This window comes from Eumetopias jubatus, unplaced genomic scaffold (genome assembly GCF_037043125.1).
Source record: "Eumetopias jubatus isolate StellerSeaLion01/CBP00866 unplaced genomic scaffold, mEumJub1_p1.0 scaffold_7, whole genome shotgun sequence".
Lineage (NCBI taxonomy): Eukaryota > Metazoa > Chordata > Mammalia > Carnivora > Otariidae > Eumetopias > Eumetopias jubatus.
This window is the reverse complement of record NW_028274813.1, coordinates 60,703,881-60,728,840: the sequence shown is the minus strand read 5'-3', so window position 1 is coordinate 60,728,840 and position 24,960 is coordinate 60,703,881. Positions and strand designations below refer to the sequence as shown.

At 38.8% G+C, this 24,960-nt stretch overlaps 2 long non-coding RNA genes across 8 annotated transcripts in view; one reads left to right on the top strand and one right to left on the bottom strand.

The window, feature by feature from the left end:
- Positions 1 to 24,960, top strand: part of LOC114203778 (uncharacterized) — a 133,869-nt gene that overhangs the window by 27,189 nt on the left and 81,720 nt on the right. The window contains exon 5 of one of the 5 annotated variants that reach the window (XR_015768506.1): positions 9,262 to 9,382. The exons of the other annotated variants lie outside the window; for them this stretch is intronic. This is a non-coding gene — a long non-coding RNA (uncharacterized LOC114203778). The remainder of the gene's footprint in view (positions 1 to 9,261; positions 9,383 to 24,960) is intronic. 5 annotated transcript variants of the gene reach the window in all.
- Positions 12,945 to 24,960, bottom strand: part of LOC148163897 (uncharacterized) — an 80,484-nt gene continuing 68,468 nt past the window's right edge. For 2 of the 3 annotated variants that reach the window (XR_015768511.1, XR_015768509.1), the window contains 3 exons: positions 18,330 to 18,410; positions 13,726 to 13,831; positions 12,946 to 13,022 (listed from right to left, as the gene is read on the bottom strand). This is a non-coding gene — a long non-coding RNA (uncharacterized LOC148163897). Of the gene's footprint in view, positions 13,023 to 13,725; positions 13,832 to 18,329; positions 18,411 to 24,960 lie in introns of all 3 variants that reach the window. The other variant, XR_015768510.1, reaches the window with a different exon arrangement.

The window sequence follows — 24,960 nt, the reverse complement described above, 5'->3', positions numbered from 1 at the left end:
GTATAAGGAAGAACAACAAAAAAGGTAAAAATAAAATAGTTGGCATGCAGCTTACTGATGATGATAGGGTGCCATAAACCAATCAATTCAGTAATAGGTGCCTGAGAGCCAGGAGGGGCAAAAAGACATGCCATGAAATTTTCAATTAATAGACATTAGCAAGTGATGATAGGAAGCTGGAAGCTGTGGTTGGTGTGCTTGATAGTCATCACCATCCAAGGAGAGCTTCATAAACCTTTTGGTGTGTTGACTTGAGCGAGGCAAAATGAGATAAGCACAAGGGGAAAGTCCTGTTCTTAGGGCCATATACTTAATGGCAAATACACAGCATAATGAGAAGTGCCTTAACAATATCACATGTGACAAAGATTTAAAAGTTAATTTTAAACTCAGTATGAATTAGCAGGATGATATAACTGACTTTTCCTCTCCTCAAAATAAAAACAATCTATTTTTAAGCTTCATTAATAAAGTAACAAAGTGTAATCATACAAGCTGACAACTTTCAACTCTGTAAGCCCAGCCTTCTGCCATCAGTATTGATCTCCTATAGCATCTTAGATTTAGCAGGTATATTAGGTTTTTCTCCTAACCCTGATGTTCTCTTGGTATTTTTTGTCTGGGAGGGCCTGTCTTGGTGAGAACACTACTACCAATGAAGTCACTTATGCCCCAAACTAGGGAGTCAACTCATCCTTATTTAGCTCTTTCTCTGACCCTCACCTGCAATTGGTCTTCCAAGTTCTAGTCACTTTAGCCACTGTTCATCTCTCTCAGTAGCTACTATTTTAATTTAGGACTAATTATCTCTACTTGATTGTCAGATAGTTTCCTAATTCATTTGTCTCCAAATTTGCAAGGCTATCTACACTATTTCTAGTGTATGCATTCAAAACATAAATGTGATCATGTTATTTCCCAACTCTAAACCACTTCAGTAGACTTTCATCCGGTCTTCCCATTGTCTATGTGCCATATCTATAAGAAATGTTTGGAGGGGCACCTGGGTGCCTCAGTCGGTTGAGTGTCCGACCCTCGATTTCAGCTCAGGTCATGATCTCAAGGTTGTGGTATGGAGCCCTGCATCGCCTCTGTGCTCAGCATAGAGTCTGCTTGTCCCTCTCCTTCTCTTCCTCCTCTCTCTTGCTTAAATAAATAAATAAAAAAAGAATGTTTGGAGGATGTATATTCAACATAAATATGTAAAAATAAGTATACAATGTAAATATTTCACACGTCATAAAACACAAAACGAATTTAAAAAGGATGCGATACAATAGGGATTTAAATCATTCAAAATATCATTTACTAATAGAACAAATAAAAGTAATCTATTTTTGCAGTATTCTGAAATGTGTTTCATTATTTTTTTAAATGTGTTTCATTTTTTAAAAACTTGGCTTAATATTTTTTTGATACAGTGACTCAGAGCTGTTTATTTTGAGATTTGCTTTTGATTGCTGCAGTGATTAAACATAGGATACTTCAAAAACAAATAGAAGTGCATCAATGGCTATAACTATAATATAATTTTTATTTTTCAGTCCCATCCATCAGTTCACATCTTTTTTTCTGAAATTTGGGTAATACATTTTTATCTTCCATAATTTCAATCAGTTCTTGTGAGCTAACTAAAGGTGTTATATTTCAGTATTTTTTAACAAAAAAAAGCCCCACTGAAACCTTTTATTTACAAAATTTTAGAACAAGTTAAACAATTTAATTTTCATGCTTTTAAATGTGGAGACATGAGAACGATGCTTTTGCATTGCTTTTGGTAATGAAATCACACAATAATGGAAATATTGTCATTTCGAGTATGCTCTGTCATCCATACATGTTTCTTTTGAAAAACAGTTGCTTTTTCACTAATTGCTAAACTCTCACCTTTATTCTGAAAAGACAGATTGTCTATTTATTAAAGACTTAATTTTTTAGAGCAGTTTTAGGTTTACAGCAAAATTGAGAGGAAGGTACAGAGATTTCCCATATGCCTACCGCTCCCACACATTTCCTCCATTAGCAATATCACTCACCAGAATGATACCAAAATAACAAAATGATATAAAAAATGATATTTATCAAAGATGAATCTGCACTGACATTATAATCACCTCACCCAAAGTCCATAGTTATCTTAAAGCTCACTCTTGATGTTGTATAATCTGTGGGTTTGGACAAATACGTATTAACATACATCCATCATTATACCATCATGCAGCGTCTTTTCACTGCCCTAGAAATCTGTGCTCTGCCTATTCATTTCCCCATCCCCCACCCCTGAGAACAGCTGATCTTTTTACTGTTTCCATAGTTTTTTTGCATTTTCCAGAATGTCATATAGTTGGAGTCATGCAGTATGTACCCTTTTCAGATAGGCTTTCAACTTACTCATATGCGTTTAAGTTTCCTCCATGTCTTTTCATGACCTGATAGCTCATTTCTTTTTAGTGCTGAATAATATTTGATGGTCTGGATGTACCACAGTTTATCTGTCCATTCACCTACTGAGGGACCTCTTGGCTGCTTCCAAGTTTTGGCAATTGTGAACAAAGCTGATATAAATGTCCCTGGGAAGATTTTTGTGTGGACATAAGCTTTCAACTCCTTTGGTTTACATACCAAGGAGGGTGATTCCTGGATCATACGGTGAGAGTTCGTTTTGTTTAATTTTGTAAGACACTACCAAACTGTTTTCCAAAGTGGCTGTATCAGTTTGCATTTCTCACCAGCAATCAACAAGAATCCTTGTTACTCCACATTCTCTCAACATTTGGTGTAGTCAGTGTTCCAGATTTGGGCCATTCAAATCGGGGTATAGTGATATCTCATTGTTCTAATTTATATTACTCTGTTGAAATATGATGGGGAGAATCTCTTCATATGCTTATATTCTGTTTATGGTGAGGTGCGTTTCAGACTTTTGTCCATTTTTCAATTGAGTTATTTGTTTTCTTATTGAGTTTTAAGAGTTCTTTGTATATTTTGAATAACAGTACTTCATCAGATGATGTCTTTTGCAAACATATTGTCCCAGTCTGTGGTTTGTCTTCTAATTCTCTTGATACTGTCTTTTGCGGAACAGAGGTTTTAAATTTTAATAACGTTCAGCTTATCATTTATTTCTTTCATGGGTCGTGTCTTTGGTGTGTTATCTAAAAAGGCATCACCATGGGCGCCTGGGTGGCTCAGTTGGTTAAGCGACTGCCTTCGGCTCAGGTCATGATCCTGGAGTCCCGGGATCGAGTCCCGCATCGGGCTCCCTGCTCAGCAGGGAGTCTGCTTCTCCCTCTGACCCTCTTCCTTCTCGTGCTTTCTATCTCTCATTCTCTCTCTCAAATAAATAAATAAAATCTTTAAAAAAAAAATTAAAAAAAAAATAAATAAAAAGGCATCACCATACCCAAGGTCATCTAGGTTTTCTCTTACGTCATCTTCTAGAGTTTTGCATTTTACATTTAAGTTTATGATCATTTTGAGTTAATTTTTGTGAAAGATGTAAGGTCTGTGTCTAGATGATTTTTTTTTGCATGTAGATGTCTAGTTGTTCCAGCACCATTGCTCCTTTCAAAGTCAAAGAGCAGTGACTGTATTTATGGGGGTCTGTTTCTGGGCTCTCTATCCTGTCCATTGATCTATTTGTTTACTCTTCTGCCAAAACCACATTGCCTTTATTACTGTAGCTTAATTGTAAATCTTTGTTCTCCTCCTTCAATACTGTGTTGGCTATTTTGGGTCTTTTGCATCTCCAAAATACCTTAGAATCAGTTTGTTGATATTCATGAAATAACTTGTTAACACTTTGATTGATGTTTATTTATTTAAAAAACCCCATCTGCAAGGTAGTATGCTAATGGCAAATTATTCTCATCATAGGAAAGGTAAGCAAATTTTGACTGCTTGTAAAAGGAAAATGTGCAACTCATCTTTATATATGAAAGTTCTTTTTCAGTTCTTTGCTGTGAGATAAAAATCTCTGTGTAATACCTCAGATTTTCATGATAATTTTTTACCTCATTAAAAGGTGATACTGAAATATTATCAAGACATGGACATTTTAAAGTCTTTGTTTTTATAAAATTAATGCCATCAACAAAATAAAATGTTCATCTGCTTTACCATTTTTGCACCTAAATTTGCTTATAATAACATAGTTAATGAATTTTGCTATGGTGCTAACTTTGTCACTTTACCCTAGGGCCTTTTTTCTCTTTCTTTTTAGTCAACTTTCTATTTATACCCACTATTTCCCTGACAGAGTGTTTTCGAAAGATATCAATACTAATGAGAATATATATATTCTTCGCTACATTTCACTTTACTGGCTCACCAAAGTTGTTCATGTATTTCATTATTGAGAGAGTAACAAATATCAAGAAGAAACATTTTAGAAACATCCATAGTTTTGTTCTCAAGTGTTTAGCGAGTGTCTGATACTCATTTCTTCAAATATTTAGCTTTGTTTTCCATTTATTTATCTGATGCATTTTTTTTTAAAGATTTTATTTATTTATTTGAGAGAGAGTGAGAGAGCAAGAGAGCATGAGCCGGCAGGGAGGAACAGAGGGAGAGGGAGAAGCAGATTCCTCACTGAGCAGGGAGCCCGATGCAGGGCTTGATCCCAGGACTCTGTGATGACCTGAGCCGAAGACAGACACTCAACCAGTCGAGCCACCCAGGCGCCCCTTATCTGATGCATTTTAATCAGTCACTGTCTTAGGTTGGGTTCCCAAAGAAGTAAATCTTGAAAGAAGGATTTTTGAGTGTAAGGAGTTTATTTGGGAGAAGGAGATCCCAGAAAGCATGGATAAGGGATGGCAGAAGTGAGAAAAGGAAGAGAATGATCCAGTAAAGGAGGTGTCACCAAGCAGGTTCCTGCTATGAGCAAATGGAGCTCACTCCAGCTGGAGAGCTCAGGAGCTAGCATAGAATTTTTCTGAGTTGTTCCACTTGAGACACAGTAAATATTCTCCAACTCTTATCTGTCATCAGCAGACAAAAGTTACTGAGCTCTTCTGGCCTACCTATTTGCGGATCTAGAGAGCCCTCAGATGGAGGGCTACCGTGTATTAAGATGCAGTCTCCAAGGCTCAGGGACAAGGTTATGAAGAAGGTATGTGAACAGGGTCACTGCATCATCTGCTAAGGTCAACAGAGGGCTTCAGAATGCTTTGGACCATGTTTCTAAGGAAGAAAGAACAAGTATTTTTAACCAAAGCTATTACTGTTAAGTAAGTCCTGCAGAAGAGGGGTGCCTGGGTGGCTCAGTCGGTTAAGCGTCTGACTTTGGCTCAGATCAAGATCTCAGGGTCCTGGGATCCAGTCCCGCTTCAGGCTCCCTGCTTGGCAGGGAGTTTGCTTTTCCCTTTCCATCTGCTTATCCTCTTGCTTATGTGCTCGCTCTCTCTCAAATAAATAATTTTTTTTTAATCCTGCAGAAGAAGCTATTAATCTTTATCAAATTTAGAAAAAAATTTGTAAGGTCTTCATATTCTAGATGTAAATCTATACCTTAAATAAAAATATACCTTCTTTATGTATATATACATATATATATACACACACATATATGCATCTATATGTCAGTGATTTAATAGATCTGAATGGATCATTAGTATTTTTACCTGACAAAGAGTTTATACAAGGAGTAGAAGGATCAGCTCTGCCCTTTTCTTAGGTCTTATTTTGCTTACCCTGTTAGTGTTATCTTCAGTTTGGGGTTTCTTTGAAGAGATCTTTCTTAAGTCAGTTGTCTATTTTATGAGGGTTATTTACTTAAAAGTAGATAATATAATCCATACATCTACTTAACTAGGCACCATAAAATGCAACATTTTTGATCAAAGTAAAATGAATAACAGGGTGATGGCCAATTGTTCAGCCCTCCATGTTGTGGAATTCCCATTTTTCCTTCAAGATGCTTTGCTTGCTTACTGTGTATGAGATGTGACAGTTGATATTCAAACTTATTGAGGTTGCCAGTGTCAATTCCAGTGAAATATTAGTAAAGCTTAACATTTTCCTAATTCTTGGGGTAAAAATCAAATAAACTAGAAGTTCTCATATTTTACCCTGCTGGATCATTTCCTGCATCCCCTGTGGTATGTACACCCGAATTTGGAGACCACTAGACTGTAGGACAAAGTTCAGATGCCTTAGTTTGGCGCACACAGTCCTCCACCATCTGGCCCTTGCCTACCTCTCTAACCTAAGGTCTTGCTTTGTCTTGCCTTATACCCTGCATTTCCGTTATAATGAACTTTTTGGAGTTCCCTCAATTTATCATGTTGAATCATAATGTCAGAACTTTTGTTTATGCTATTGCTTCTTCCCAGAATGCTCTTTCTCTTTGGACTACCTGGGAAAACCTCCTCTCTGAAACTTTTTCTATCCTTTTTCCACTCCCCAGGGAGCACTGAAAACATACTCTTTGGAACATTACTGTATTGTCAACCTTAACTTTTGTTGAACCTCTTTGCTAACATTCTTGGCTCCTCCTATAGATTATCATCTCCCTGAAATCAAAGATGTTGTCTAGTTTGTCTTTGTATCTTCAGCATATAGCCTCAAATAGGCACACAACCATGCTCATTGAATTAACTATGGGGTCATAGTCCTATTGTACATAGTCTTGATTAGCCAGCTCAGAGGATTGTGTTTAGGTCATGATGTCTCTTGAAGAAGTACTTGGAAACCTGATGTGTAGTCAGAGGAAAAGAATTCCAAACAATGTTATGAGAGCAACTGTAGCCTGGGACCAATGTATAGAGTAATAGGGAAGAAGGATTTGGTTTTAATATAAGGAAGAATTATCTAACAACTAGAGCTGCTTGAACACAGGATGAATGGCTTTGGGGTATGGTGAGGGTTTTTTGGGGTTTTTTTGTTTTGTTGTTTTGCCAGTGGAGATGTTGAAATAAAGCCTGGATGGATAACCTTCTTGAGCAGACTGAACAAGCGCTTAAAGCATCTGGAGTGATCATGGTAAATGGAGGAGAATTTAGCTGATCTTTCGATTGTAAACAATCAAGTTGTGACCTGAAATCATTTGGTATGTCGAGTGATAGGTCTAAACCTTAATAGATATTGTTTCAAAAAAAAACAAAAACAAAAACAAAGCGGTGATGGTATTTTAAGTAAACAATTCCTCTGTAATTCAGAATGTCTGGATCTGGGTGAGACACCACCATAATGCTGCTTTGCCTTCTTATGAGCCAGGCTAAGCAAATCTTTGAGCATGTGCTAATGCTGTTTATTTTTCTTTGTGAATATACTCACAGACATTTAACTTGCTTCCTCTCTTCTGAGAGGTAGGATACTTTCACTCTGCCTAACCATGGATTTAAAATTTTTAGTCTGAGAGTCCATAACAAAGTGATAGTGTCTCTAGAGTATTGGAGAAGTAGCAGGTACCTTAATCTAGATGTTCAGGGCTGCCTGAGACAGAATTCTAAAATAAAATATTGAATCAATTAAATTTAATTCAGGACATACATAATAAGCATATATCACAGGTTTAAATAACACTGTTGATAGTATACCATAATCTAATTTTAACACCTTTGAAAGGCATGAGTCTTATAATATGGAAACTGAGGTTCAGTGAGGTGGAAGGCACTTGGCTCAGTGGTGTACAACTAACTGGTTTCCGAACCTAGGCCACAATCCATCACATCTAATTCCTCTTCGATGGGTTTCTCCGTTTCATCACACTGCCTCCAAAGTATGGCGTGTGGTCCTGACCCTGAAGAACTTTTGCAGTCTCATGAAGGGATAAGACATATCCATAAAACAATTAGAGAACAACAGAAGTAAAATCAAGTGCAGTAAGTGCATTAGAGCTGAGGAGGAGTTTGGAAGGTCAACAAGGTGAGAAATCACAGGCTAAAGGATACGGAAATTTTTATTAAGAGCAACTTTGAAAATAGCTCTGAAAGATAATTAGGCTTACAAAATTTTTTCTTTGGTTCCTGAAGTGCATGTTGGCTTTGTCCACATTCACCCGTGCCTTTCCTTCTCTTTTACTTCTTTTTAGTTTTACTACTCTCTATTATACTGGCCAATGGGACGCAAGCATCTAATTGCAGCAAATTCTTATACATTCCAAGTGACCCCCACAAAAACAGGTTGCCATGGTAACCAAACAAAAAGGGACTAGAAAACACAAGCAAAGTATTTACTTAATGTCTGATGGGCTCTCTGCACGATTTTCATTAGACTTGTTGCTGGCTTTCTTTTAGGTTTGGGTGCCAGTCACTGCTTATTTTTTTAAACTGTTAAAAAAACGAAAACTTTATCAGGCCCTTTCGTATAGAAAATTGTATCAAGCTGTGAAGTCACAGCAACTGATTTTTTAAATATATGAATCTTATTTAGAAATGTTGATTTATTACATAGAATTAACCCAGAAGCTTGCAACTCTTGCCAATGGCATTCGAGAGAACAGCAGGGCCATTTGATGATAGTTAAGAGTTGTTTAAGAATGCTACAAAAAAGGGAGGCTCATAGTAGCTTTAAAAATAATTTTGTTAAAGATCCTATTTATTTTTGCCGCCACATCAATAATAAAAGTCTACACTAATCAATTGGCATAGAGACTTCATTGCTAATTATTTTACATACAAAGTCTAATTAATAGACTATATAATTAATACAATCTACTGTGTTCTAGCTAGTTTTAATCTTTTGGTGAAGAAAGATTTTGACAATGAGACACAAAGTCCTTTAGGCTCATAAAATATGTCTGACATTTTTTGAATTGGGGTGGAGGACCCACTCCCTTCATCCCTACTATTGTCTTGGTACCTTTTTGAAGTGCTAAAACATGAGATTTCAGAGACAGTCTAGGAAGATGGCATCTGTAGCTATGGCAAGCTCTGAAGGTGTAGACAAATACACTGCGTGTCACTAGGTGATAGGTTTGCTTGGGATCTTGGCGTAACAGACTCTTGTAAGAAAAGATAATTAGAAGCTGCATGCAGTAAATAGCTTCAGCTGACACTTGCTTTTAAGAATCACACTCACATATATCTTGCAAAAAAGTGATTCTACAACATCAGTGACATTTGTAGGAGTAGAAAACAAAGCTGGATGCTTGTTTGGAAGCCTAGTTAGGCAGGGGGAAAAGTTACTCCATAAAGGCATAGGTCTTCTATGCAGTGTTGCTGCTCTGTGATACAGGTCCACCCACTTGCATATACAGAATTTGCTGTATTGTACTAAAATGCCTTTTTTTGCATCTTTCTATGTTAATTCTCTTAGTCTAGCAGCTGAGTGTGGGGTTCTTAAAGCAAGATTCTCCTTCAATGAAGGGATTTGTCTCTTTGGAATAGAGTCAATTCAATGCCAAGTTGATTCTACTCTTGGGTCACAAGAGAAAAAGGTAAGAAAATATAATGCAATTTTTTCCATATAAGGAACACTTGTTTGTAACAACAGTGACAAAATACATAGGAGAATGTTCATTATGTATGTCTGTATTAATGCCTCACATGTGATCTATCCTGTTTTTGTACTTTGGGATGTCTATCTAATCATTCTTCTTTTTGAATTGGGCTGTTTATGTGGAAGATGTTAATGTGGGCTTCACCAGTATCATTGCTACATTGTATCCATACAGGAAGGTTAGAGCCAGTTAGCCAATGGCTAATTCCTATCTGAAGTATTTCTGTGTTGCAGTCTCTAATTCAGTCATTCCTTGGAAAGGAGGTGGTAGGTTTGAGTGAGGATCCAATAAGAACACACATCATTGAGTTCTAGCCTAAAGGTGGGCTGGGACAGATTTTGCTCTGAGGGCAGGGTTGGTAGATATATCCCTATCCGAAAGTTCGTGCATATGATCCCCAGTACATGTACAGAAAAGGCCAGGCTTTAAGGGCCTGAAGTCAACATCAAAAGAATCCTGTGAAGAGTTCTTTGCTGAAGTTAGGGAGATTAGGAGTGTAACTTTGTCCTTTGTTTCCAGTGAAAAATGTAGGCTGGAGAAAAGAAAGGATTTCTTCTAAATTCTTTTTGATTTATCCCACAGCAGCACTTAAATACTTGGTTTTCTAACTTATGAAATGATTGCTATTGACTTTTTCTTGTTTAACTAGAATTTATTCATTGTTCCATCTCTGTCTAGTGAGCAAAATGCTAATGACTTTTCCTGGGTGTAGTCTTAATTAATAGTCTCAATTATCTGAAACATTTATTCAGAGTCTTCAGTAAGTGGCCTAAGGATAATTTAAAAAATTACTCCCCTCCCCCAAACAACAAACCACCACCATCTCCACTTCCACAGTGGCCTTTCCTTGAGTGCATAAAGGATCTAGTAAAACAACATCAGCTGCTTTCCATTTTTTTTTTTTTTAAATTTGTTAGCCAGAGTCTGCTGAGGCTCCTCAGTAATTCCCTTAAGTATCCAAAGGAATCCCTCTCTTTCTTTGGCTTCCTCTCTCCCACAGGGCCCATTATCTCTATTAGCCTGCCTTAGAGAAGACATCCGTGACATGGTCTAACTTCTCTGAAGTCAAGGATGCCTTCAAAAGCAAAGTTTGGGTGGCTGGGGGAGGAGAGCAGGGCAGGGCACAACAGGGAGGAGGGAAGGAATTATAAACAAAGGGACAGCTGGGGATTGGCCCATTCTTTCTGGGCATTTTGTGGAGCCTCTTTAGAGGAGTGAAGAACGTAAAATCTAGAGGCATCTTTTAAAAACTGCTTGATAAATTTGTGACGACTTTTTTTTTTTTTAAGATTTACTTATTTATTTGAGAGAGACGGGGGTGGGGGTGGGAGGGACAGAGGGAGAGGGAGAGAGAGAATCCCAAGCAGACTCCGCACTGAGAGCAGAGCCCTGGCTCGGGGCTTGAGCTCACCATTCTGAGATCATGACTGAGCCACCCAGGTGCCCCTAAGTTTCTGACTTCTTAAGCTGATCTACATAACGAATAAAGATGAGAGAAATAATGCAAGCCAGGTGGCTGGGTATGAACCTAATCCAGTTTTCATGTAAGTTTGTAATAGTTTTGAAGGGATCCTTGCATTCTCTGTTTAGAAATATACCAGAGGAACTAAAATGGGTAAGTTCTAACATCTCATGGGTGTAGTTCCCTGGAGCAAGATCTAAATACCCTCAAATGCTACCCCAGTTAGAGGAGTGTGAGCTTTACAGATACCAGTTCCAACAAGAAGCCATAGATTTTTTTTTAAATTTAAGTTTACACCTTAAATAGCATTGGGTGAAGTATGATCAAGGAGGAGGGAAATTATGGAGAGAGAAGACGGGAGATTTTTTTCTTGATTGAGTAATTTGAATTTCATTTTTCAAAAATTAGCCAGTAGTTTCTCTTAGTAGCATGTTACACAGATATTTAGTTTCTCTTAGGGAATTGAGGGCAAAATTCCACTTCCAAGGAATAAAAGATTGAGGATCAATTAACTTTCCTATTAAAAAAAAAACAAAACTCTTTTTCTGAGTATAAAAACAATCCATATCCATTATAAAAAATTAGGGAAAAGAAATGAATTCCACATTACATAAAAATTATAATAATTTGCAAAACCTTCTGTAGTTGCTTACCAACGTTAGAAGATGAGGGACAATGAGGGAGAAACCTTCTTTTATGTGGCTGCAAAGGAAAAAGAAAAAAGATTTTTAGGCTAGAGGCTCTGTGGGACCCCTTACCTTCTCTCTAGTGCCCAAGAACCACTGTCCTTGAATCTTATTCACCATAAACCCCTTAATATATGTGAGCAACAGGACTGTGGGGGAGTCAACTTGGGGCTGCCGTTCTAAAGAAGTCTCCTCCAGGGACAGCTGTCCAGCACCAGCTGCTGGCTTGGCAACCAGATATAAAGCCCTGGGGAAGACCTCTGTTCAGGGACCAGATAGACGACGTGGGCCTCAGAGAGTTCCCTCCACAAAAACCATCCCTCTTTAACCTGGATCGAAATGAGTTCTCAGGGCTTACTCTCTAGTTGGGAGATCCCCAAGGTTAGCACTCTGGAATAGTTAAGAATCACTTCCATGTGGGTTGAATTCCATTTTGGATATGTGTGTGCATCGTGTGCTTTGGACTTTATCCCCCAACAAAATGACAGTTTTCCAAAGTTAGCCGAGATGGGGAGATATCCTGTACTCTTTGGCGTGTTGGTATTTTTTTTTTAAAGATTTTATTTATTCATTTGAGACACACAGAGAGAGAGCATGAGCAGGGGGGAGGCAAAGGGAGAGGGAGAAGCAGGCTCCCCGCTGAGCCAGGAGCCCAGTGTGGGGCTCCATCTTTGGACCCTGGGATCATGACCTGAGCTGAAGGCAGACGCTTAACCATCTGAGCCACCCAGGTGCCCCGGCTTGTTGGTATTTTTGATTCAGGAGTGGAAAAATGGTTTTGAGGGAGCTGAAGAAATGAAAATTGTTTTTGTACATGTTGACTTGTAGTGAGTGGCCAAGCAAAATGTTGGGTGTTCCTGGAAGGCTGAGGTTGTCATGACCGTGGCCTGGCTCTGCAGACTGTCACCAGGATTTAAGGGTTAGGAATCTGGGAGGCAGTGGTACTGGTTCATGTTGGTGGCAAGTTTGGGTGACAGTGGGACTATAATTTTGGGCTATTCTTCCAGGTTGATGTGTGGGCATACCGTATATTGGTGAATAATTCAGAAATCCAGGGGTCTTCAGTGAATTGAAAAATAATTATGGAAATCCTGACTTGCTGGTTGCTTTTATGTTTCTTCTCAGACACCTTTAGAAGGAAAAATGGGAGTTGTGCCCTCCTTTTCTTTCCCCTTTCATTTGCCCCAATTAGAGGAGGAGGGGCTGCAGGATTGGTTTAGTCATCATACCTTCATAATTTCGTTGCAGTTCAAGATGTTCTTTTATGAGAATTAGCAGCACGGGGCTGTAATGTGACATCTGCTTTGCATAATCAAAATAGTCTTCTGCTGAGCGAAAATGTCTTTTTAATGCTTTGGGGGTGACCCTCGAGACAATGCTTTCTCTGCTTCTGTACGGTCCATGAGAAAATAGAAGGGCTCTAAGAAAGCTTTTCAACAGAAGTAAACCTCAGAACAATTGGAAACAAACAATGCCCATATCCTTTCCCACCCAAAACGTCTTCCGTGAGCCTGCCCCACAACCAGAGGGAGAAGGAGGTGTAACTGCACATTTATCTGCAGGTTGGAAGCTGGAGAGAGGATTGAAGTGCAGGTGAACTCTGCACTGTGATTTCATATTGCAGTGGCTGCATCTGTACCACCTGTTGCTGGCATGATTGGAGCATTAGCCCTGGCTCAGCCTCAGCACCATTGCTAACTCTGCTTAACATCACCCCGGGGGAGGCTTTATTGGAAGCCCAGTCACTTTGCCTCGGCAATGGTGTACATTGGCGCCCCATTCAGCCCTTTTTTCTGACATTAGCACATTTGAATGGGCCACCAGTGAAGCCATTCAGTGAGAACATGCAACCGGGGTTTCTGGGTGGCCTGGGGCTGAGCTGAGAATTCTCGTTAATGGACTGCTAGACTTAGCCTATTGAGGTACATGAACTCAGTGACCAAAGAAAAGTGAGACAAAGATGTCCCTCACGGGAACATGTAGGTCAGAAGTGGACAAAAGCAGACATGGACCAGTCAGAGCTATTTGATTACTGAGCTGAAAAGGGAACACGGATCCCCGTGGGGGGGCAGTGCGACTGATTTGACAGAAATCTCAAAAATGCCCGCACACTCTGAGAGCGAGGCATTTACCAGAATTGCAGGTGGTGTGTGAAGTTATTTTAAAAATGTTTTTTTCCTTCCACTTGTCTTTGTGGTAATTTCCTGTTTGGTAGTACTTAGAAAAGGCTCCCAATAACTAGAAAGAAAAGAAAGGGTCACCAAATTGAACTGGAAAAAGCATTCTTAAAAGGGAAAGGTGATCACGGGCAACATTCCCCCTACTACTGGTGCTCAGGTTCAGGCTCTTAAGGGACGAGAAAATTTGCTTTGGGAACCAGAACTTTTACATGTGTAGGCTTATAACTTTAATACATGAGCGTAATTTCAAAACCTTTAACCCTAAGACAGGATAAAAAACATAAGTTTTTGAAGTTTTGCAAAAAGATAAAGGAAAAGAACAAGTGAAAAAGGTTAAGGGATCATTTTAGATCAACGTGGTCAATAACAGCATGCTTCATTATGATTGACCCCACACTGTTGCTTCTTGCTGTGTAAGTTTCTGTAGGAGAGACATTGGTCCCTCAAACTTAAATATGTGATCTATGCAAATATCTAGAGATCTAATACTCAGATGCTCATGAAATTTGAAAAGTGTTCTGTAATTTTTCAAAACGACATTTTAATAACAGTATGAACAATTCATGACAAACCAGGCTTACTTATTAAAACTTGATTAAAAATTTTACAGCTTCTTGGGAGGGGGGTTGAGGGATGGGGTAACTGGGTGATGGACATTGGGGAGGGTATGTGATGTAATGAGCACTGGGTATTATAAAAGACTGATGAATCACAGACCTGTATCCCTGAAACAAATAACGTATTATATGTTAATTAATTGAATTTAAATAAAAAAATAAACTTAAGAAAATTTTACAACTTCTTGAGATAGCAAGATATTTTAAAATGTTCTAGATTTTGGTTTTATAAGATTTTGGGAACCTAAAAATACTTGTAATCCTGTTCTGTAAAAGGAACTGAGAAGAAAGTGTGTTTTTTATTGTGTCATAATATAATGCAACTATTTTTACGAGGAATGTATTCAATTTTAAAAGTGTGACTGAAGGAAAAGGAAGAGGCACATCTTAACAAGAGAGTCATATCCATTTATGTTGAAACAGAATCTTACGAGGGAGACCACTGCAGGGTCCATTATAGTCTGTCGTATCCGTACTGTGATTGAGATCAACAGAGGCTTTGTGGGTTGCCAAAGGCCTACCTGCCTGGACTTAAAAGTAACACTTTATCTCGTTATGTTTTATCTAGAATTGCTTCATTAGAGTGGGAATTAGTCTTTCTTTGTTAGGGCTAGAATCTTTAAATTTAGATGTTCTACCTCATGTTGAATTTACTAAAGGTAAAATTGATTTACATGTTATCTATCATTGTTGTGATACTTTCATTAAATGTTTTCCCAACATTTTAAACCTGTAGTAAAAGTTAACAAAAATAATACCAAAATTTTGACTACCCTGAAAAAAAAACCTTTGATAACCATTCAGCTTTTCTCATTTTAGCATTTTTTTTTAAAGATTTTGTCTATTTATTTGTCAGAGAGAGAGAGAGATTGAGTACAAGCGGGGTGGGGGGAGCGGCAGGCAGAGGGAGAAGCAGGCTTCCCACGGAGGAGGGAGCCCGATGCGGGGCTCGATCCCAGGACCCTGGGACCATGACCTGAGCTGAAGGCAGAAGCTTAACTGACTGAGCCACCCAGGCATCCCTCGTTTTAGCATTTTAAAAATCAATTCCTGAGGTTCCTGGGTGGCTCTTGAGCATCAGACTCTTGGTTTCAGCTCAGGTCATGATCTCATGGGTTATGGGATCGAGCCCCATGGTAGGCTGCCTGCTTGAAGATTCTCTCCCTCTGCCTTTCCCCCCACTTGTGTGCACACTCTTTCTCTCTCTGTCTCTCTAAAATAAATAAATCTTTAAAAAAATCAATTCCCTTTCTTTCTACCTTCGTGATAAGAAATCCTTAGCTTTCTTTTGTTATATGCTGTCTAGTCCACTTCTACTATTTATCCTTTAGGGTACTTCAATTACATGGTAGAACAATTTTATCTATTTATGTTATTCAGAGCAACTTGCCTTTGGAAAACTTCAGTGTGAGTCCACAGTTGCTTTCTAGTGAAGGGGTCCAGAATACACCACCCCCAGATATGTCCCATTGGCATAAGGGTTATTTTTGAGCTGAAGGCAATTGAGAAAGACATAGGAAAAGTCCTCCCCATTTCTGACTAAAAGCAGGGCAGAAATTTCCATTTGTAAAGGTGTTCCCACGTTCTGTACCAGGAAGAGCAGAGATAGCACAAAGATGAGTCTGCCTGACAAACCTTACTGACAGCCACCTTCCCACAATTTATTGTTCCTAGGAGCCCTGGCCTAGCGATTTCTCCCCAGTTCATCACTCTTGGTAAAATAATATATAAGCCTCCCCCCAAATGCAGTCTAACCACTTCTTTTGATTTTCACTTCTTTTCTGTGATGTCCCCATGCATGATGTTAATATTAATATCAGTACACTTTGTGTGCCTTTTTCCTGTTAATCTGCCTTTTATCTGTTTAATCTGAAGGGCTCCATGTTCTGATTCTGAGAAAGTAGAGGAAAATTTTTTCTTCCTTACATGAAGTAATCACTGAATTATCCTTCCTTTTGCTCCACTGAGGCTTATTGCTTTTTCTCCTTTGGTTTCCAACTCTTTAGCATATTGTTCTTTGATGTTGTCTTACCCAACAGGGTTTTTCAATCTCATTTGCATTATTCTTTTCAGTTAAAAATTTAAAGTCTCAGCTGCCTCACTGTTAGTTAGAAATGTCTTGGCAATGAGTGGAAATGGTCCCACTATAACATCACCTTTGTTATTTATTTGGAGGGCATGTCTTAGGTTTAGTTAGAAGAAATGGAAATTTGTAAAATTTGAAGCCATCTTTTCTAGAAGCAGTTAATCTTTGGGTTCTCTTTTCAAGGACAGTGGCCTTAAATACCTAAATTTTGTTTGAAGATACTGTCAAAACAAAGTTGGAATATTTCAGTCCATTACTATCTGCTGAAATTTCAAAGCTTTCTCGTACAAATTAACGGAAATAGGGGTTAATTTGGATTTCCATTAATTTATTTTATTTTTCTACCCACGAAACTGCTGGGTTTGGATTTATTACTATATTAATAATATTAGTTTCCATTTAGCCAATGATACTATGTATGAGGGAACTGTGTTAAGCATTTGACATGCCTTCTCTTACTGAATCCTCATAACAACCTATGAATTAAGCACTTTATTATCTCTTTCTGACAGACAGGAAAACTTGAACATTGAGAGAGAGGTTAAGTGACTTGGCCGTGGTTACCTGGCTATTAGTGGGGAAATTGGAGAGTTTTTGGAAGTAGTCTAGTCCTGATTCCTTTGAAGAAGCAAGTGCCTAATTAGTGATTATATCTTATTGTGAGTATCCTTTCTTTTTATATTTTATTGATGATCCATGGTGCCTTCCCAGCAGTTCAAGGCGCCTCTAAGGGCACAGCCAAGGGCAGGGAAACGAAACCTAGATATGTCAGACCACCGGGGTTGTAGCCAAGACTCATGACCGGAGGGGCTATCGTGGTTGAAGGACTGTGGGACATGCTCAGCATCCAACCAGCACCTGGGTATATTTTTATCAGGAACTTGGTTTTCAACATTGGCAGCTGGCTGGATAGATGTGCTATAAAATGCTCATGTTCTCATATTCTTATTATGCTTGCTGATTCTGATTTCCCCTCTTACACATCTCCATTTCTTTTATCATTCAAATGGTCTGCCTTCTGATTTGGTTTCTCTGGCGCACAAATGAAAATATTTTCTGAATTGCGAAAGCCCAAATGATCAATAATGCATTTTAACCGTTATGTTTGTGCTGTTCAGGCAATTATTAGTGCTGTGAAATCTCACCCAAACTTCTGGTTTAGTCACCTTTATAGTTTTACCAACTGAAGAAAGAGCAACATTAGGTGTAATTATTCATTGTGATAAATTGAAGCACCAATCGGTCACATTTTATATTAACAACAGATGAGGTTCAGGACTCACTATCCCCAAACAGTACTGTGGCATATTGACTATTTTAAGCTGAAGGAATTTGAGAAACAGCATGTGAAGGAGGGACTTTCTGATCTTCCCCTGAAGCAGGTCGTGAAACCTTCATGTGAGAGGTGACTCCCCTATACCTAAAGGAAAGGAGCATCCTTCTTTCTCAAGATGAGGGGACACAGAGAAGGAGCTGAATGAACAGGCCTTTGCTAAGCTTCCCCCAGTTTACTACACTTACCCCATGTCCTTTGTCCCATCATATTTTCCCACAATTTTCCACTCTTCATCAAACCTAATATAAAAATTCTCAGGTTTAATTATTTCTTTGGGTCTTCAGTTCCTTATAAGGCTCCTGTGTCATGTAAAGTGTATATTAAATAAATATGTATGCTTTTCTCTTGTTAATCTGTCTCTTGTTAGAGCAGTCCCAGAAGGATAGAGGAAAAAGATATTTTTTTCTCTCCTATGCAAGCTACACAAAGGTGTTACAAATGATCTGAGATTGCTCAAGAAGTAGGAGGATGAGCACTGATCCTAGGAGAAGGCAGACATGTTAGAATACACACCTACCTCCCTCTGGTTACTCCAGAGTAACCTCCAGGCTACTCCAAAGCTGGTAGAAAGTTGGCAGCAATAGCTGGTGTCATTTCCCTAAGGAGAAACACAGAACATAAACTTTTTACCATCACCATGGGAATTTTAAAAAATATTGAGGTCTAGGTCCCACCCCAGACCAACAAAATAAAAATACCCAAGATTTTTTTAAAAGCTCTCCAGGTGATTCCAATGTGTAGCCAAGATTGAGAAGTCCTGATCTAGCATAATATACAGGTGAAATAGTACCATGAATAACCAGGTATAACTAGGTTCTTTAGGAGATACAGAAATTAGGGTTAAGCCCTGATCCCTGCCTTTAAGGAAATTTTCATTTGGTTGAAGACACTCTTGCCACAAAAATGGTCACTCACGATATAATGCAGTCACTCCTTGTTAGTAAGTGAGGTCAGAGTTTTAGTAGAGGGTGCTTACCAGAGTGTGCAGCATGTAATGGAGGCTAAGTACCCTCTAAATCCTATCCTCATTCCATCAGGTAATCATAATAGTGCCTTCCCGTGTGCCAGACTTTTTTTTTTATAAACTTATAGACTTTTTTATAAATCTTCTCAGCTGCATACCAGTTAGATACTATTGTCATTTCACTGCAGAAACCTAGAGCTTGGAGCCGTTCCTTGCCTAAGGTCTGAGAGACAGGCATTGAATGTTGGTCTGTCGGTAACCGACATCCATTCTCTCTAACCATTAAGTTATACTATTTGGTCTTGGTAGGTGCACGGTCAGTAGTTAGGAAAAGCTGCATGCCATAAAATAGTAAACATTTTAATATCTTTAGATTTTTTATTTTTTAAACTGTATATTTTGAAAAACTCCGAACCACAGTAAGGTTGGAAGAATAATACATTGAATGCTGTATACCTTTTATCTTTATTAACTATTAACATTTTACTCTGCTTTATTTTGCTCTTGATTTATTTACAGGAATACCCCATTTTATTGTGCTTCATTTTATTGTACTTTGCAGATACTGTTTTGTTTTTTACAAATTGAAGGTTCATGGCAACCCTGCATCGAGCAAGTTTGTTGACACCATCTTCCCAACAGCATTTGCTCACTTTGTGTCTCTGTGTCATATTTTGGGGATTTTCATAATGTCTCAAACTCATTATTATTATGATTTTTTTTTTTAAGATTTTATTCATTTGAGACAGAGATACAGAGAGAGAGAGCATGAGCAGGGGGAGAGGCAGAGGGAGAGGGAGAAGCAGGCTACCCGCTGAGCCAGGAGCCCGATGTGGGGCTCGATCCCAGGACCCTGGGATCATGACCTGAGCTGAAGGCAGACGTTTAACCAACTGAGCCACCCAGGCATCCCTTGTTGAACCATTTAAAAGAAAGTTGCAGATATGTGATAATTCACCCATGAACACTTTAGCATGAACTGTCTGAGAATAAGGACAGTCTCCCCTATCACCACTATACTATTCACACCTAAGAAAATTAACACTAATTCAATTTTTTCATCAAATGTACATCCCCATTTTATAAAGGGTGCCTTTTAGTTATGGGGCACCTGGGTGGCTCAGTCAGTTGAGCATCCAACTCTGGGTCTTGGCTCAGGTCTTGATCTCAGGAACCTGAGTTCAGGCCCCACGTTGGAGCCTACTTAAAAAAAAAATTTCCCCAGTTATACCAAATATGTCCATTTAGTTGCTTTTGTTGAGGCAAGACTCAAGCAAGGTTTATTGGTTTCATTTGGTTGTGATGTTTAGAGGCTTTAAAACTAAGTAGTCTCTTCTGTTTCTGATACTGACTCTATTTTGAAGATCTAGGTCAATTGCTTTTTTAAACGTCTCCCTTTCTTGGATTTATCTCATTGTTTTCTCATGACTGGATTCAGGTTAAACATTCTTGGCAAGAATACTGCATAGGTGATGGACATTTCTTATTGGATCCATCAAGAGGTATATAAACGGTTGTCCCATTATTGATGGTGCTAAGTTTGATCATTTGGTTACAGTGGTGATGGCACTCCTAATTTCCCCATTGTAAAGTTAACCTGTGCGGACATATTTTTAAACCAATAAACCCAGTGATTTTAGCATCCATTAGTGATTCTTACATAGTGGGTTAAGAAATGGTGATTTTTTTTTTCAGTTCTGTCATTTTCTTAATATTTATTAACTGTTGTATTAGCTGTATGGCTCAGGCTTAAATAGCAGAAAGTATGCATTTTTCTCACAGTTCAGGAGGCTAGAAGTCCAAGATCAAAGTGTCATCAGGGTTGGATTTTGGCGAGGCCTCTCTTCTTGGCTTGTAGACACCTGACTTCTCAGTGTCTTCATATGGCCTCTTTTGTATGGTGTGTGGAAAGAGAGAACCTTGGTGTTTCTTTTCATATAAGGACACCAGTTCTACAGGATTCCAGCCCTACCCTTATGACCTCATTTAACCTTAATTACTTCCCTAAAGGCCCCATCTCCAAATATAGTCACATTTGGAGTTAGGGCTTCAGCATATGAATTTTGGGTGGGACACAATTCAATCCATAACAATTGGTATTCTTCTGTAAAGTAGAGCTTTTCCTCTTTTATTTTTCCCTTTCTGTCCTCTTCTCTCTTCTCTCCCCCCACTTTCTTATTCTTGAGTTTCACTATGGACTCATGCATTTATTTTTCATTTAATGTATTATTTCTGTCATTCATTTTGATGCTCAAAGTGGGATATGGCCGCAAACCAACACCAGTATTCTTTTGACATGTCTCTATTGGTGTTTAAGCATTTCCTTGCTTCCCTTGAAGAACAAGATGTTCAAGGCTATGAATCAGTCATTTCTCCAAGGAAACTTGGTTTCTTTTAGTGAGAGATGCCACTGTCTGTATGGTTGTTATTACGAGCTATGATTACCTTGTAACTCTGTTATTTTTTAATACAGTTCTCCATATCATAGCTATAGAAACTGTATCAGTAGAGACTTTATTAGAGACTAAGACTTCAAGAGTACAATCAGGCATTTAGTAAGCATTTGAAAAGCTTTCAGGTGGCTTGAAACATAACATATACCTAGTAAATATTGATGAATGAATGAATGAATGGCCTTGAATTATGGGGTTTGCTTGGTCTGCTGGGAGGGCCTTCTAAGCCAAGTGATTTTGCCCAGGCTCTAGTGAGTGGAGGAGATTGGGATTCATTCTTACATTTTATCTACATTTTCAGCCTGTAGCTCACTCTCTTGTTATTGAGCAAAATCCAGATTCCCATGTCCTGACCCTCTATAAACTCTTATGGTTGTTTTCCCAGGAAGCGATTCTATGGAGCCTCTCACTCCTCATCTGTGGTTCTCAGTGTGTCCCTTCAGATTTCTAGGGGGATGAGATAACTTATCTTGAAAAGAATACTTGAAAAGAAATATTTTCCCTGGTTTTACAAAATAGCTAGCTAAGGAATTTTTTTTTCATAGATGAAGAGAACCCAGTTAAAATGAAGCTAGGAATACAGATTTCAGAGCTCTTGACACTCTCGTATATTTAACATCTATTCTGAGGAACAAGGATTCAGTCACAACCACTCTTTGAGGATCTATTTACTGTCAAAGTGTAATTGGATTTTGATATAGCAGTTCATTTTGGTGGGGGTGAGGATGGGAAGGTGATTACAAAGTAACAAACAAAATGTAAGTGATGGTACCTTTGATTTTTTTTTTTTCTTTTCCTGCTCCTGGATCTTTATAGATACTGGGAATAAACCCCTTGTCCCCCACAGTGGTCTTAGAAAACAAGGCATACACTTCAACTACTTCTGCTCTGAATAATCCATTGAAGCCAAACGGTATTATGCTAGATTCATCAGTGTTCACACAAAGGTCATATCCTTACATATCTCTTTGAATTTGTGGGACGCATATGGTGTACCACTTCTATAGAAGAAATATTTTCATTTTAGAATTCAACTTTTGTAACCTTTGGCAACATGTAGTATCAATGGCTCTTTGTTGTTCAAAAAAAAAGTAAAACTGTAAGCTATCCCCAAGGATATGCAGGGCGTTGCTATAGCAACAGAATCTGCCTCCCAGCACCACAAGAGAAGCTATGAATAAAAGATGGTGTTCTAAGGACAACAGAATAGAAGAGGTTGTTTCGATCCTTCTAATACCTGAAATTTGCTGTTATTTTGTTAAATGCAAAATAAAAATCTTGGGAAAAGGCCCAGTTCACTAAAAGGATGAATTTCTATATTGTACTTCAGATGTCATGGGGAAAAGTACATGCTGAATAGAGTCACCCCATGGTAGGAGGACCAGGGAAGGGCCCAAATATTTGATTTATGTTTTTCTGTTTGTTTAGTGTTTTACTTCAGATGAAAGAACTCAAAGACAAAGATGTTACTGGGACATACAAAAAGTGGGACTATTTTAAATTCTGACCCAAAATAGTCTTCTGGCTCTTATATTTGAACATAAGCACATTTTACATAAAAGATAAGGCAAAACAAAACGTTCTAATTTCAGCTTGCATTGTCAGTCTGAATCCAGTTACTTCATGTATACCCACTTTGGTCACAGAGTTCTAGTTCCTAGTACTGTAACTGCCCATCAACCTACCAGCCTAGCTAGATTTGTGACACTGGATGTTTTAGGACCCAAATCTTAAGGTGATAGCTAAAGGTTTCTGATGACACAGAAACGAATGAACCTTGAATCTCTCTCTTTCTAGACACACACACACACAATCTTCCGACATGTGTCTTTGTATCAAGTTTTTCAAAAACATTTTTTGTTGTGTGAAGTTATCGGTAAACTGTTATTCAGAGAAGAGGTAAAGAGCTCACCCCTCCGGAAGTGCTTATTTTAAATATATTGAGAGCTGAATGAAATTATTGCCAGGGAGATGACTTATCAGAGGAAAGGGATTGCTGTGGACTGAATTGTGCCCCTAGACCCCCCTTCATATGTTGAAGCCCTAGACCCAAATGTGACTGTATTTGGATAGGGCCTTTATGGAAGTAATTAAGGTTAAATGAGGTCATAGTAGTACGACCTTGATCTGATAGGATTAGTGTACCTATAAGAAGATAAAGAGAGACCAGAGCTTTCTCTCCCTGGGTGTGCACACGCCAAGAAAAGGCCACGTGATCACACAGCAAGAAGGCAGCCATCTATAAGCCAGGGAGAGAAGCCTCACCAGAAACCAATCATGCTCGTACGCTGATCTCAGACTTCCTGCATTCAGAATGGTGACAGGATGAATTACTGTTGTCTAAGCCACTCATCTGTGGCATTTTGTTATGGCAGCCTAAACTGACTAATGCAGGGATTAAACATTTGGTATGATTACTGATGTAGGAAAGAGGTTAGGGTTCGAAGCCCACAGCCAAGAAAGAATTCTTGAGACGTCTTTGGTGCAAAAAGGTGATCTTAATGAAAGCCCGGGGACAGGACCCGTGGGCAGACAGAGCCGCCCTGGGGTTGTGAGGGGTGACAAATTTTATACCTTCAAGTTGGGAAGGGATTAGGGACAGCATAAGCCTCCAAGGATGTTGGAAACCAGGTTTCCAGGATCCTGAGGGGGCTAGCTATTGTTAGGACAAGGTCATTTATTACAGTCTGATAAAACCTTAGTCGTGAGACCCTTCAGATGTAGCTCAGTGGGCCGTGTGCTTGGGGGATGGTTGCCAACACGGATCTTGCGGGTAGGGATAAAGGAAGTTTCCAAAGGAATCTTTATATGTTAAAGTAGACTTACAGGATCCTGGGGTGGGTGGGGGTGTGGGGGTGTCAGGCTAAGATTGCTTGTTGCCGTGAGCAAAGCGTCAACATCAAGGCAGCTGAGTCCCTAGAGGAAGGTCACTCTGCCTGTTTCAAGGACTTGTCAGTGGGCTGTAGGTAGTAAGGAAATTTAATAATTTCTCTTCTGCCTCTGTTTCCCTCATCAGTTACTTCCTTAGTTTTCCTTCAGAGTCAAAATTCAGCCTCTGTTTGTAGGGGAACAGGCATGCACACGACTCTTAAAAGTTATTCTAGGACTTTTCTTTTGTTACTGTCACCTTGGCAGCTTTATACAACTGAGGATCAAAAGGTTACTAATAAAGTTATTAAATGGTTATTAAAAACCATTCTTTTGGCTATGATACCTAGAAAATAGGACTTTCTGTTTTAGTTGGAATGATTTTTCCACTGAATATATGGGTAAATACAGTTGTAGAAGCTTAACAAAAAAAGGTAGCATTTTGTTTCTCAGCTCTATCTTTTTAAAGATTTTATTTATTTGCAAGAGAGCGAGAGTGAGAGAGCACAAGCAGGGGGAGCAGCAGAGAGAGAGGGAGAAGCATGCTCGCCAGGATCCCGGGATCATGACCTGAGTTGAAGGCAGCTGCTTAACTGACTGAGCCACCCAGGTGCCCCTCAGCTCTATCTTAATTTAGGTGTGGGTAAACAATATTGGGGAAGGATGGACTAATAGACTGTCTGTTAGTCCTAATATGAGTAAATTCTGGAAACCATTGTCAAAATTTCAAGAGATCTCCTTTTTTTGTTGTTAAATGTTTTCTTCTCCTTGGATTTTCCCATAATTTAAAGGCTCCAGGGATTTTTTTGATTAGCAAGGAGTCTATTCAGTTGAGCTGATTATATGACTGTTGTTTCTCCTAC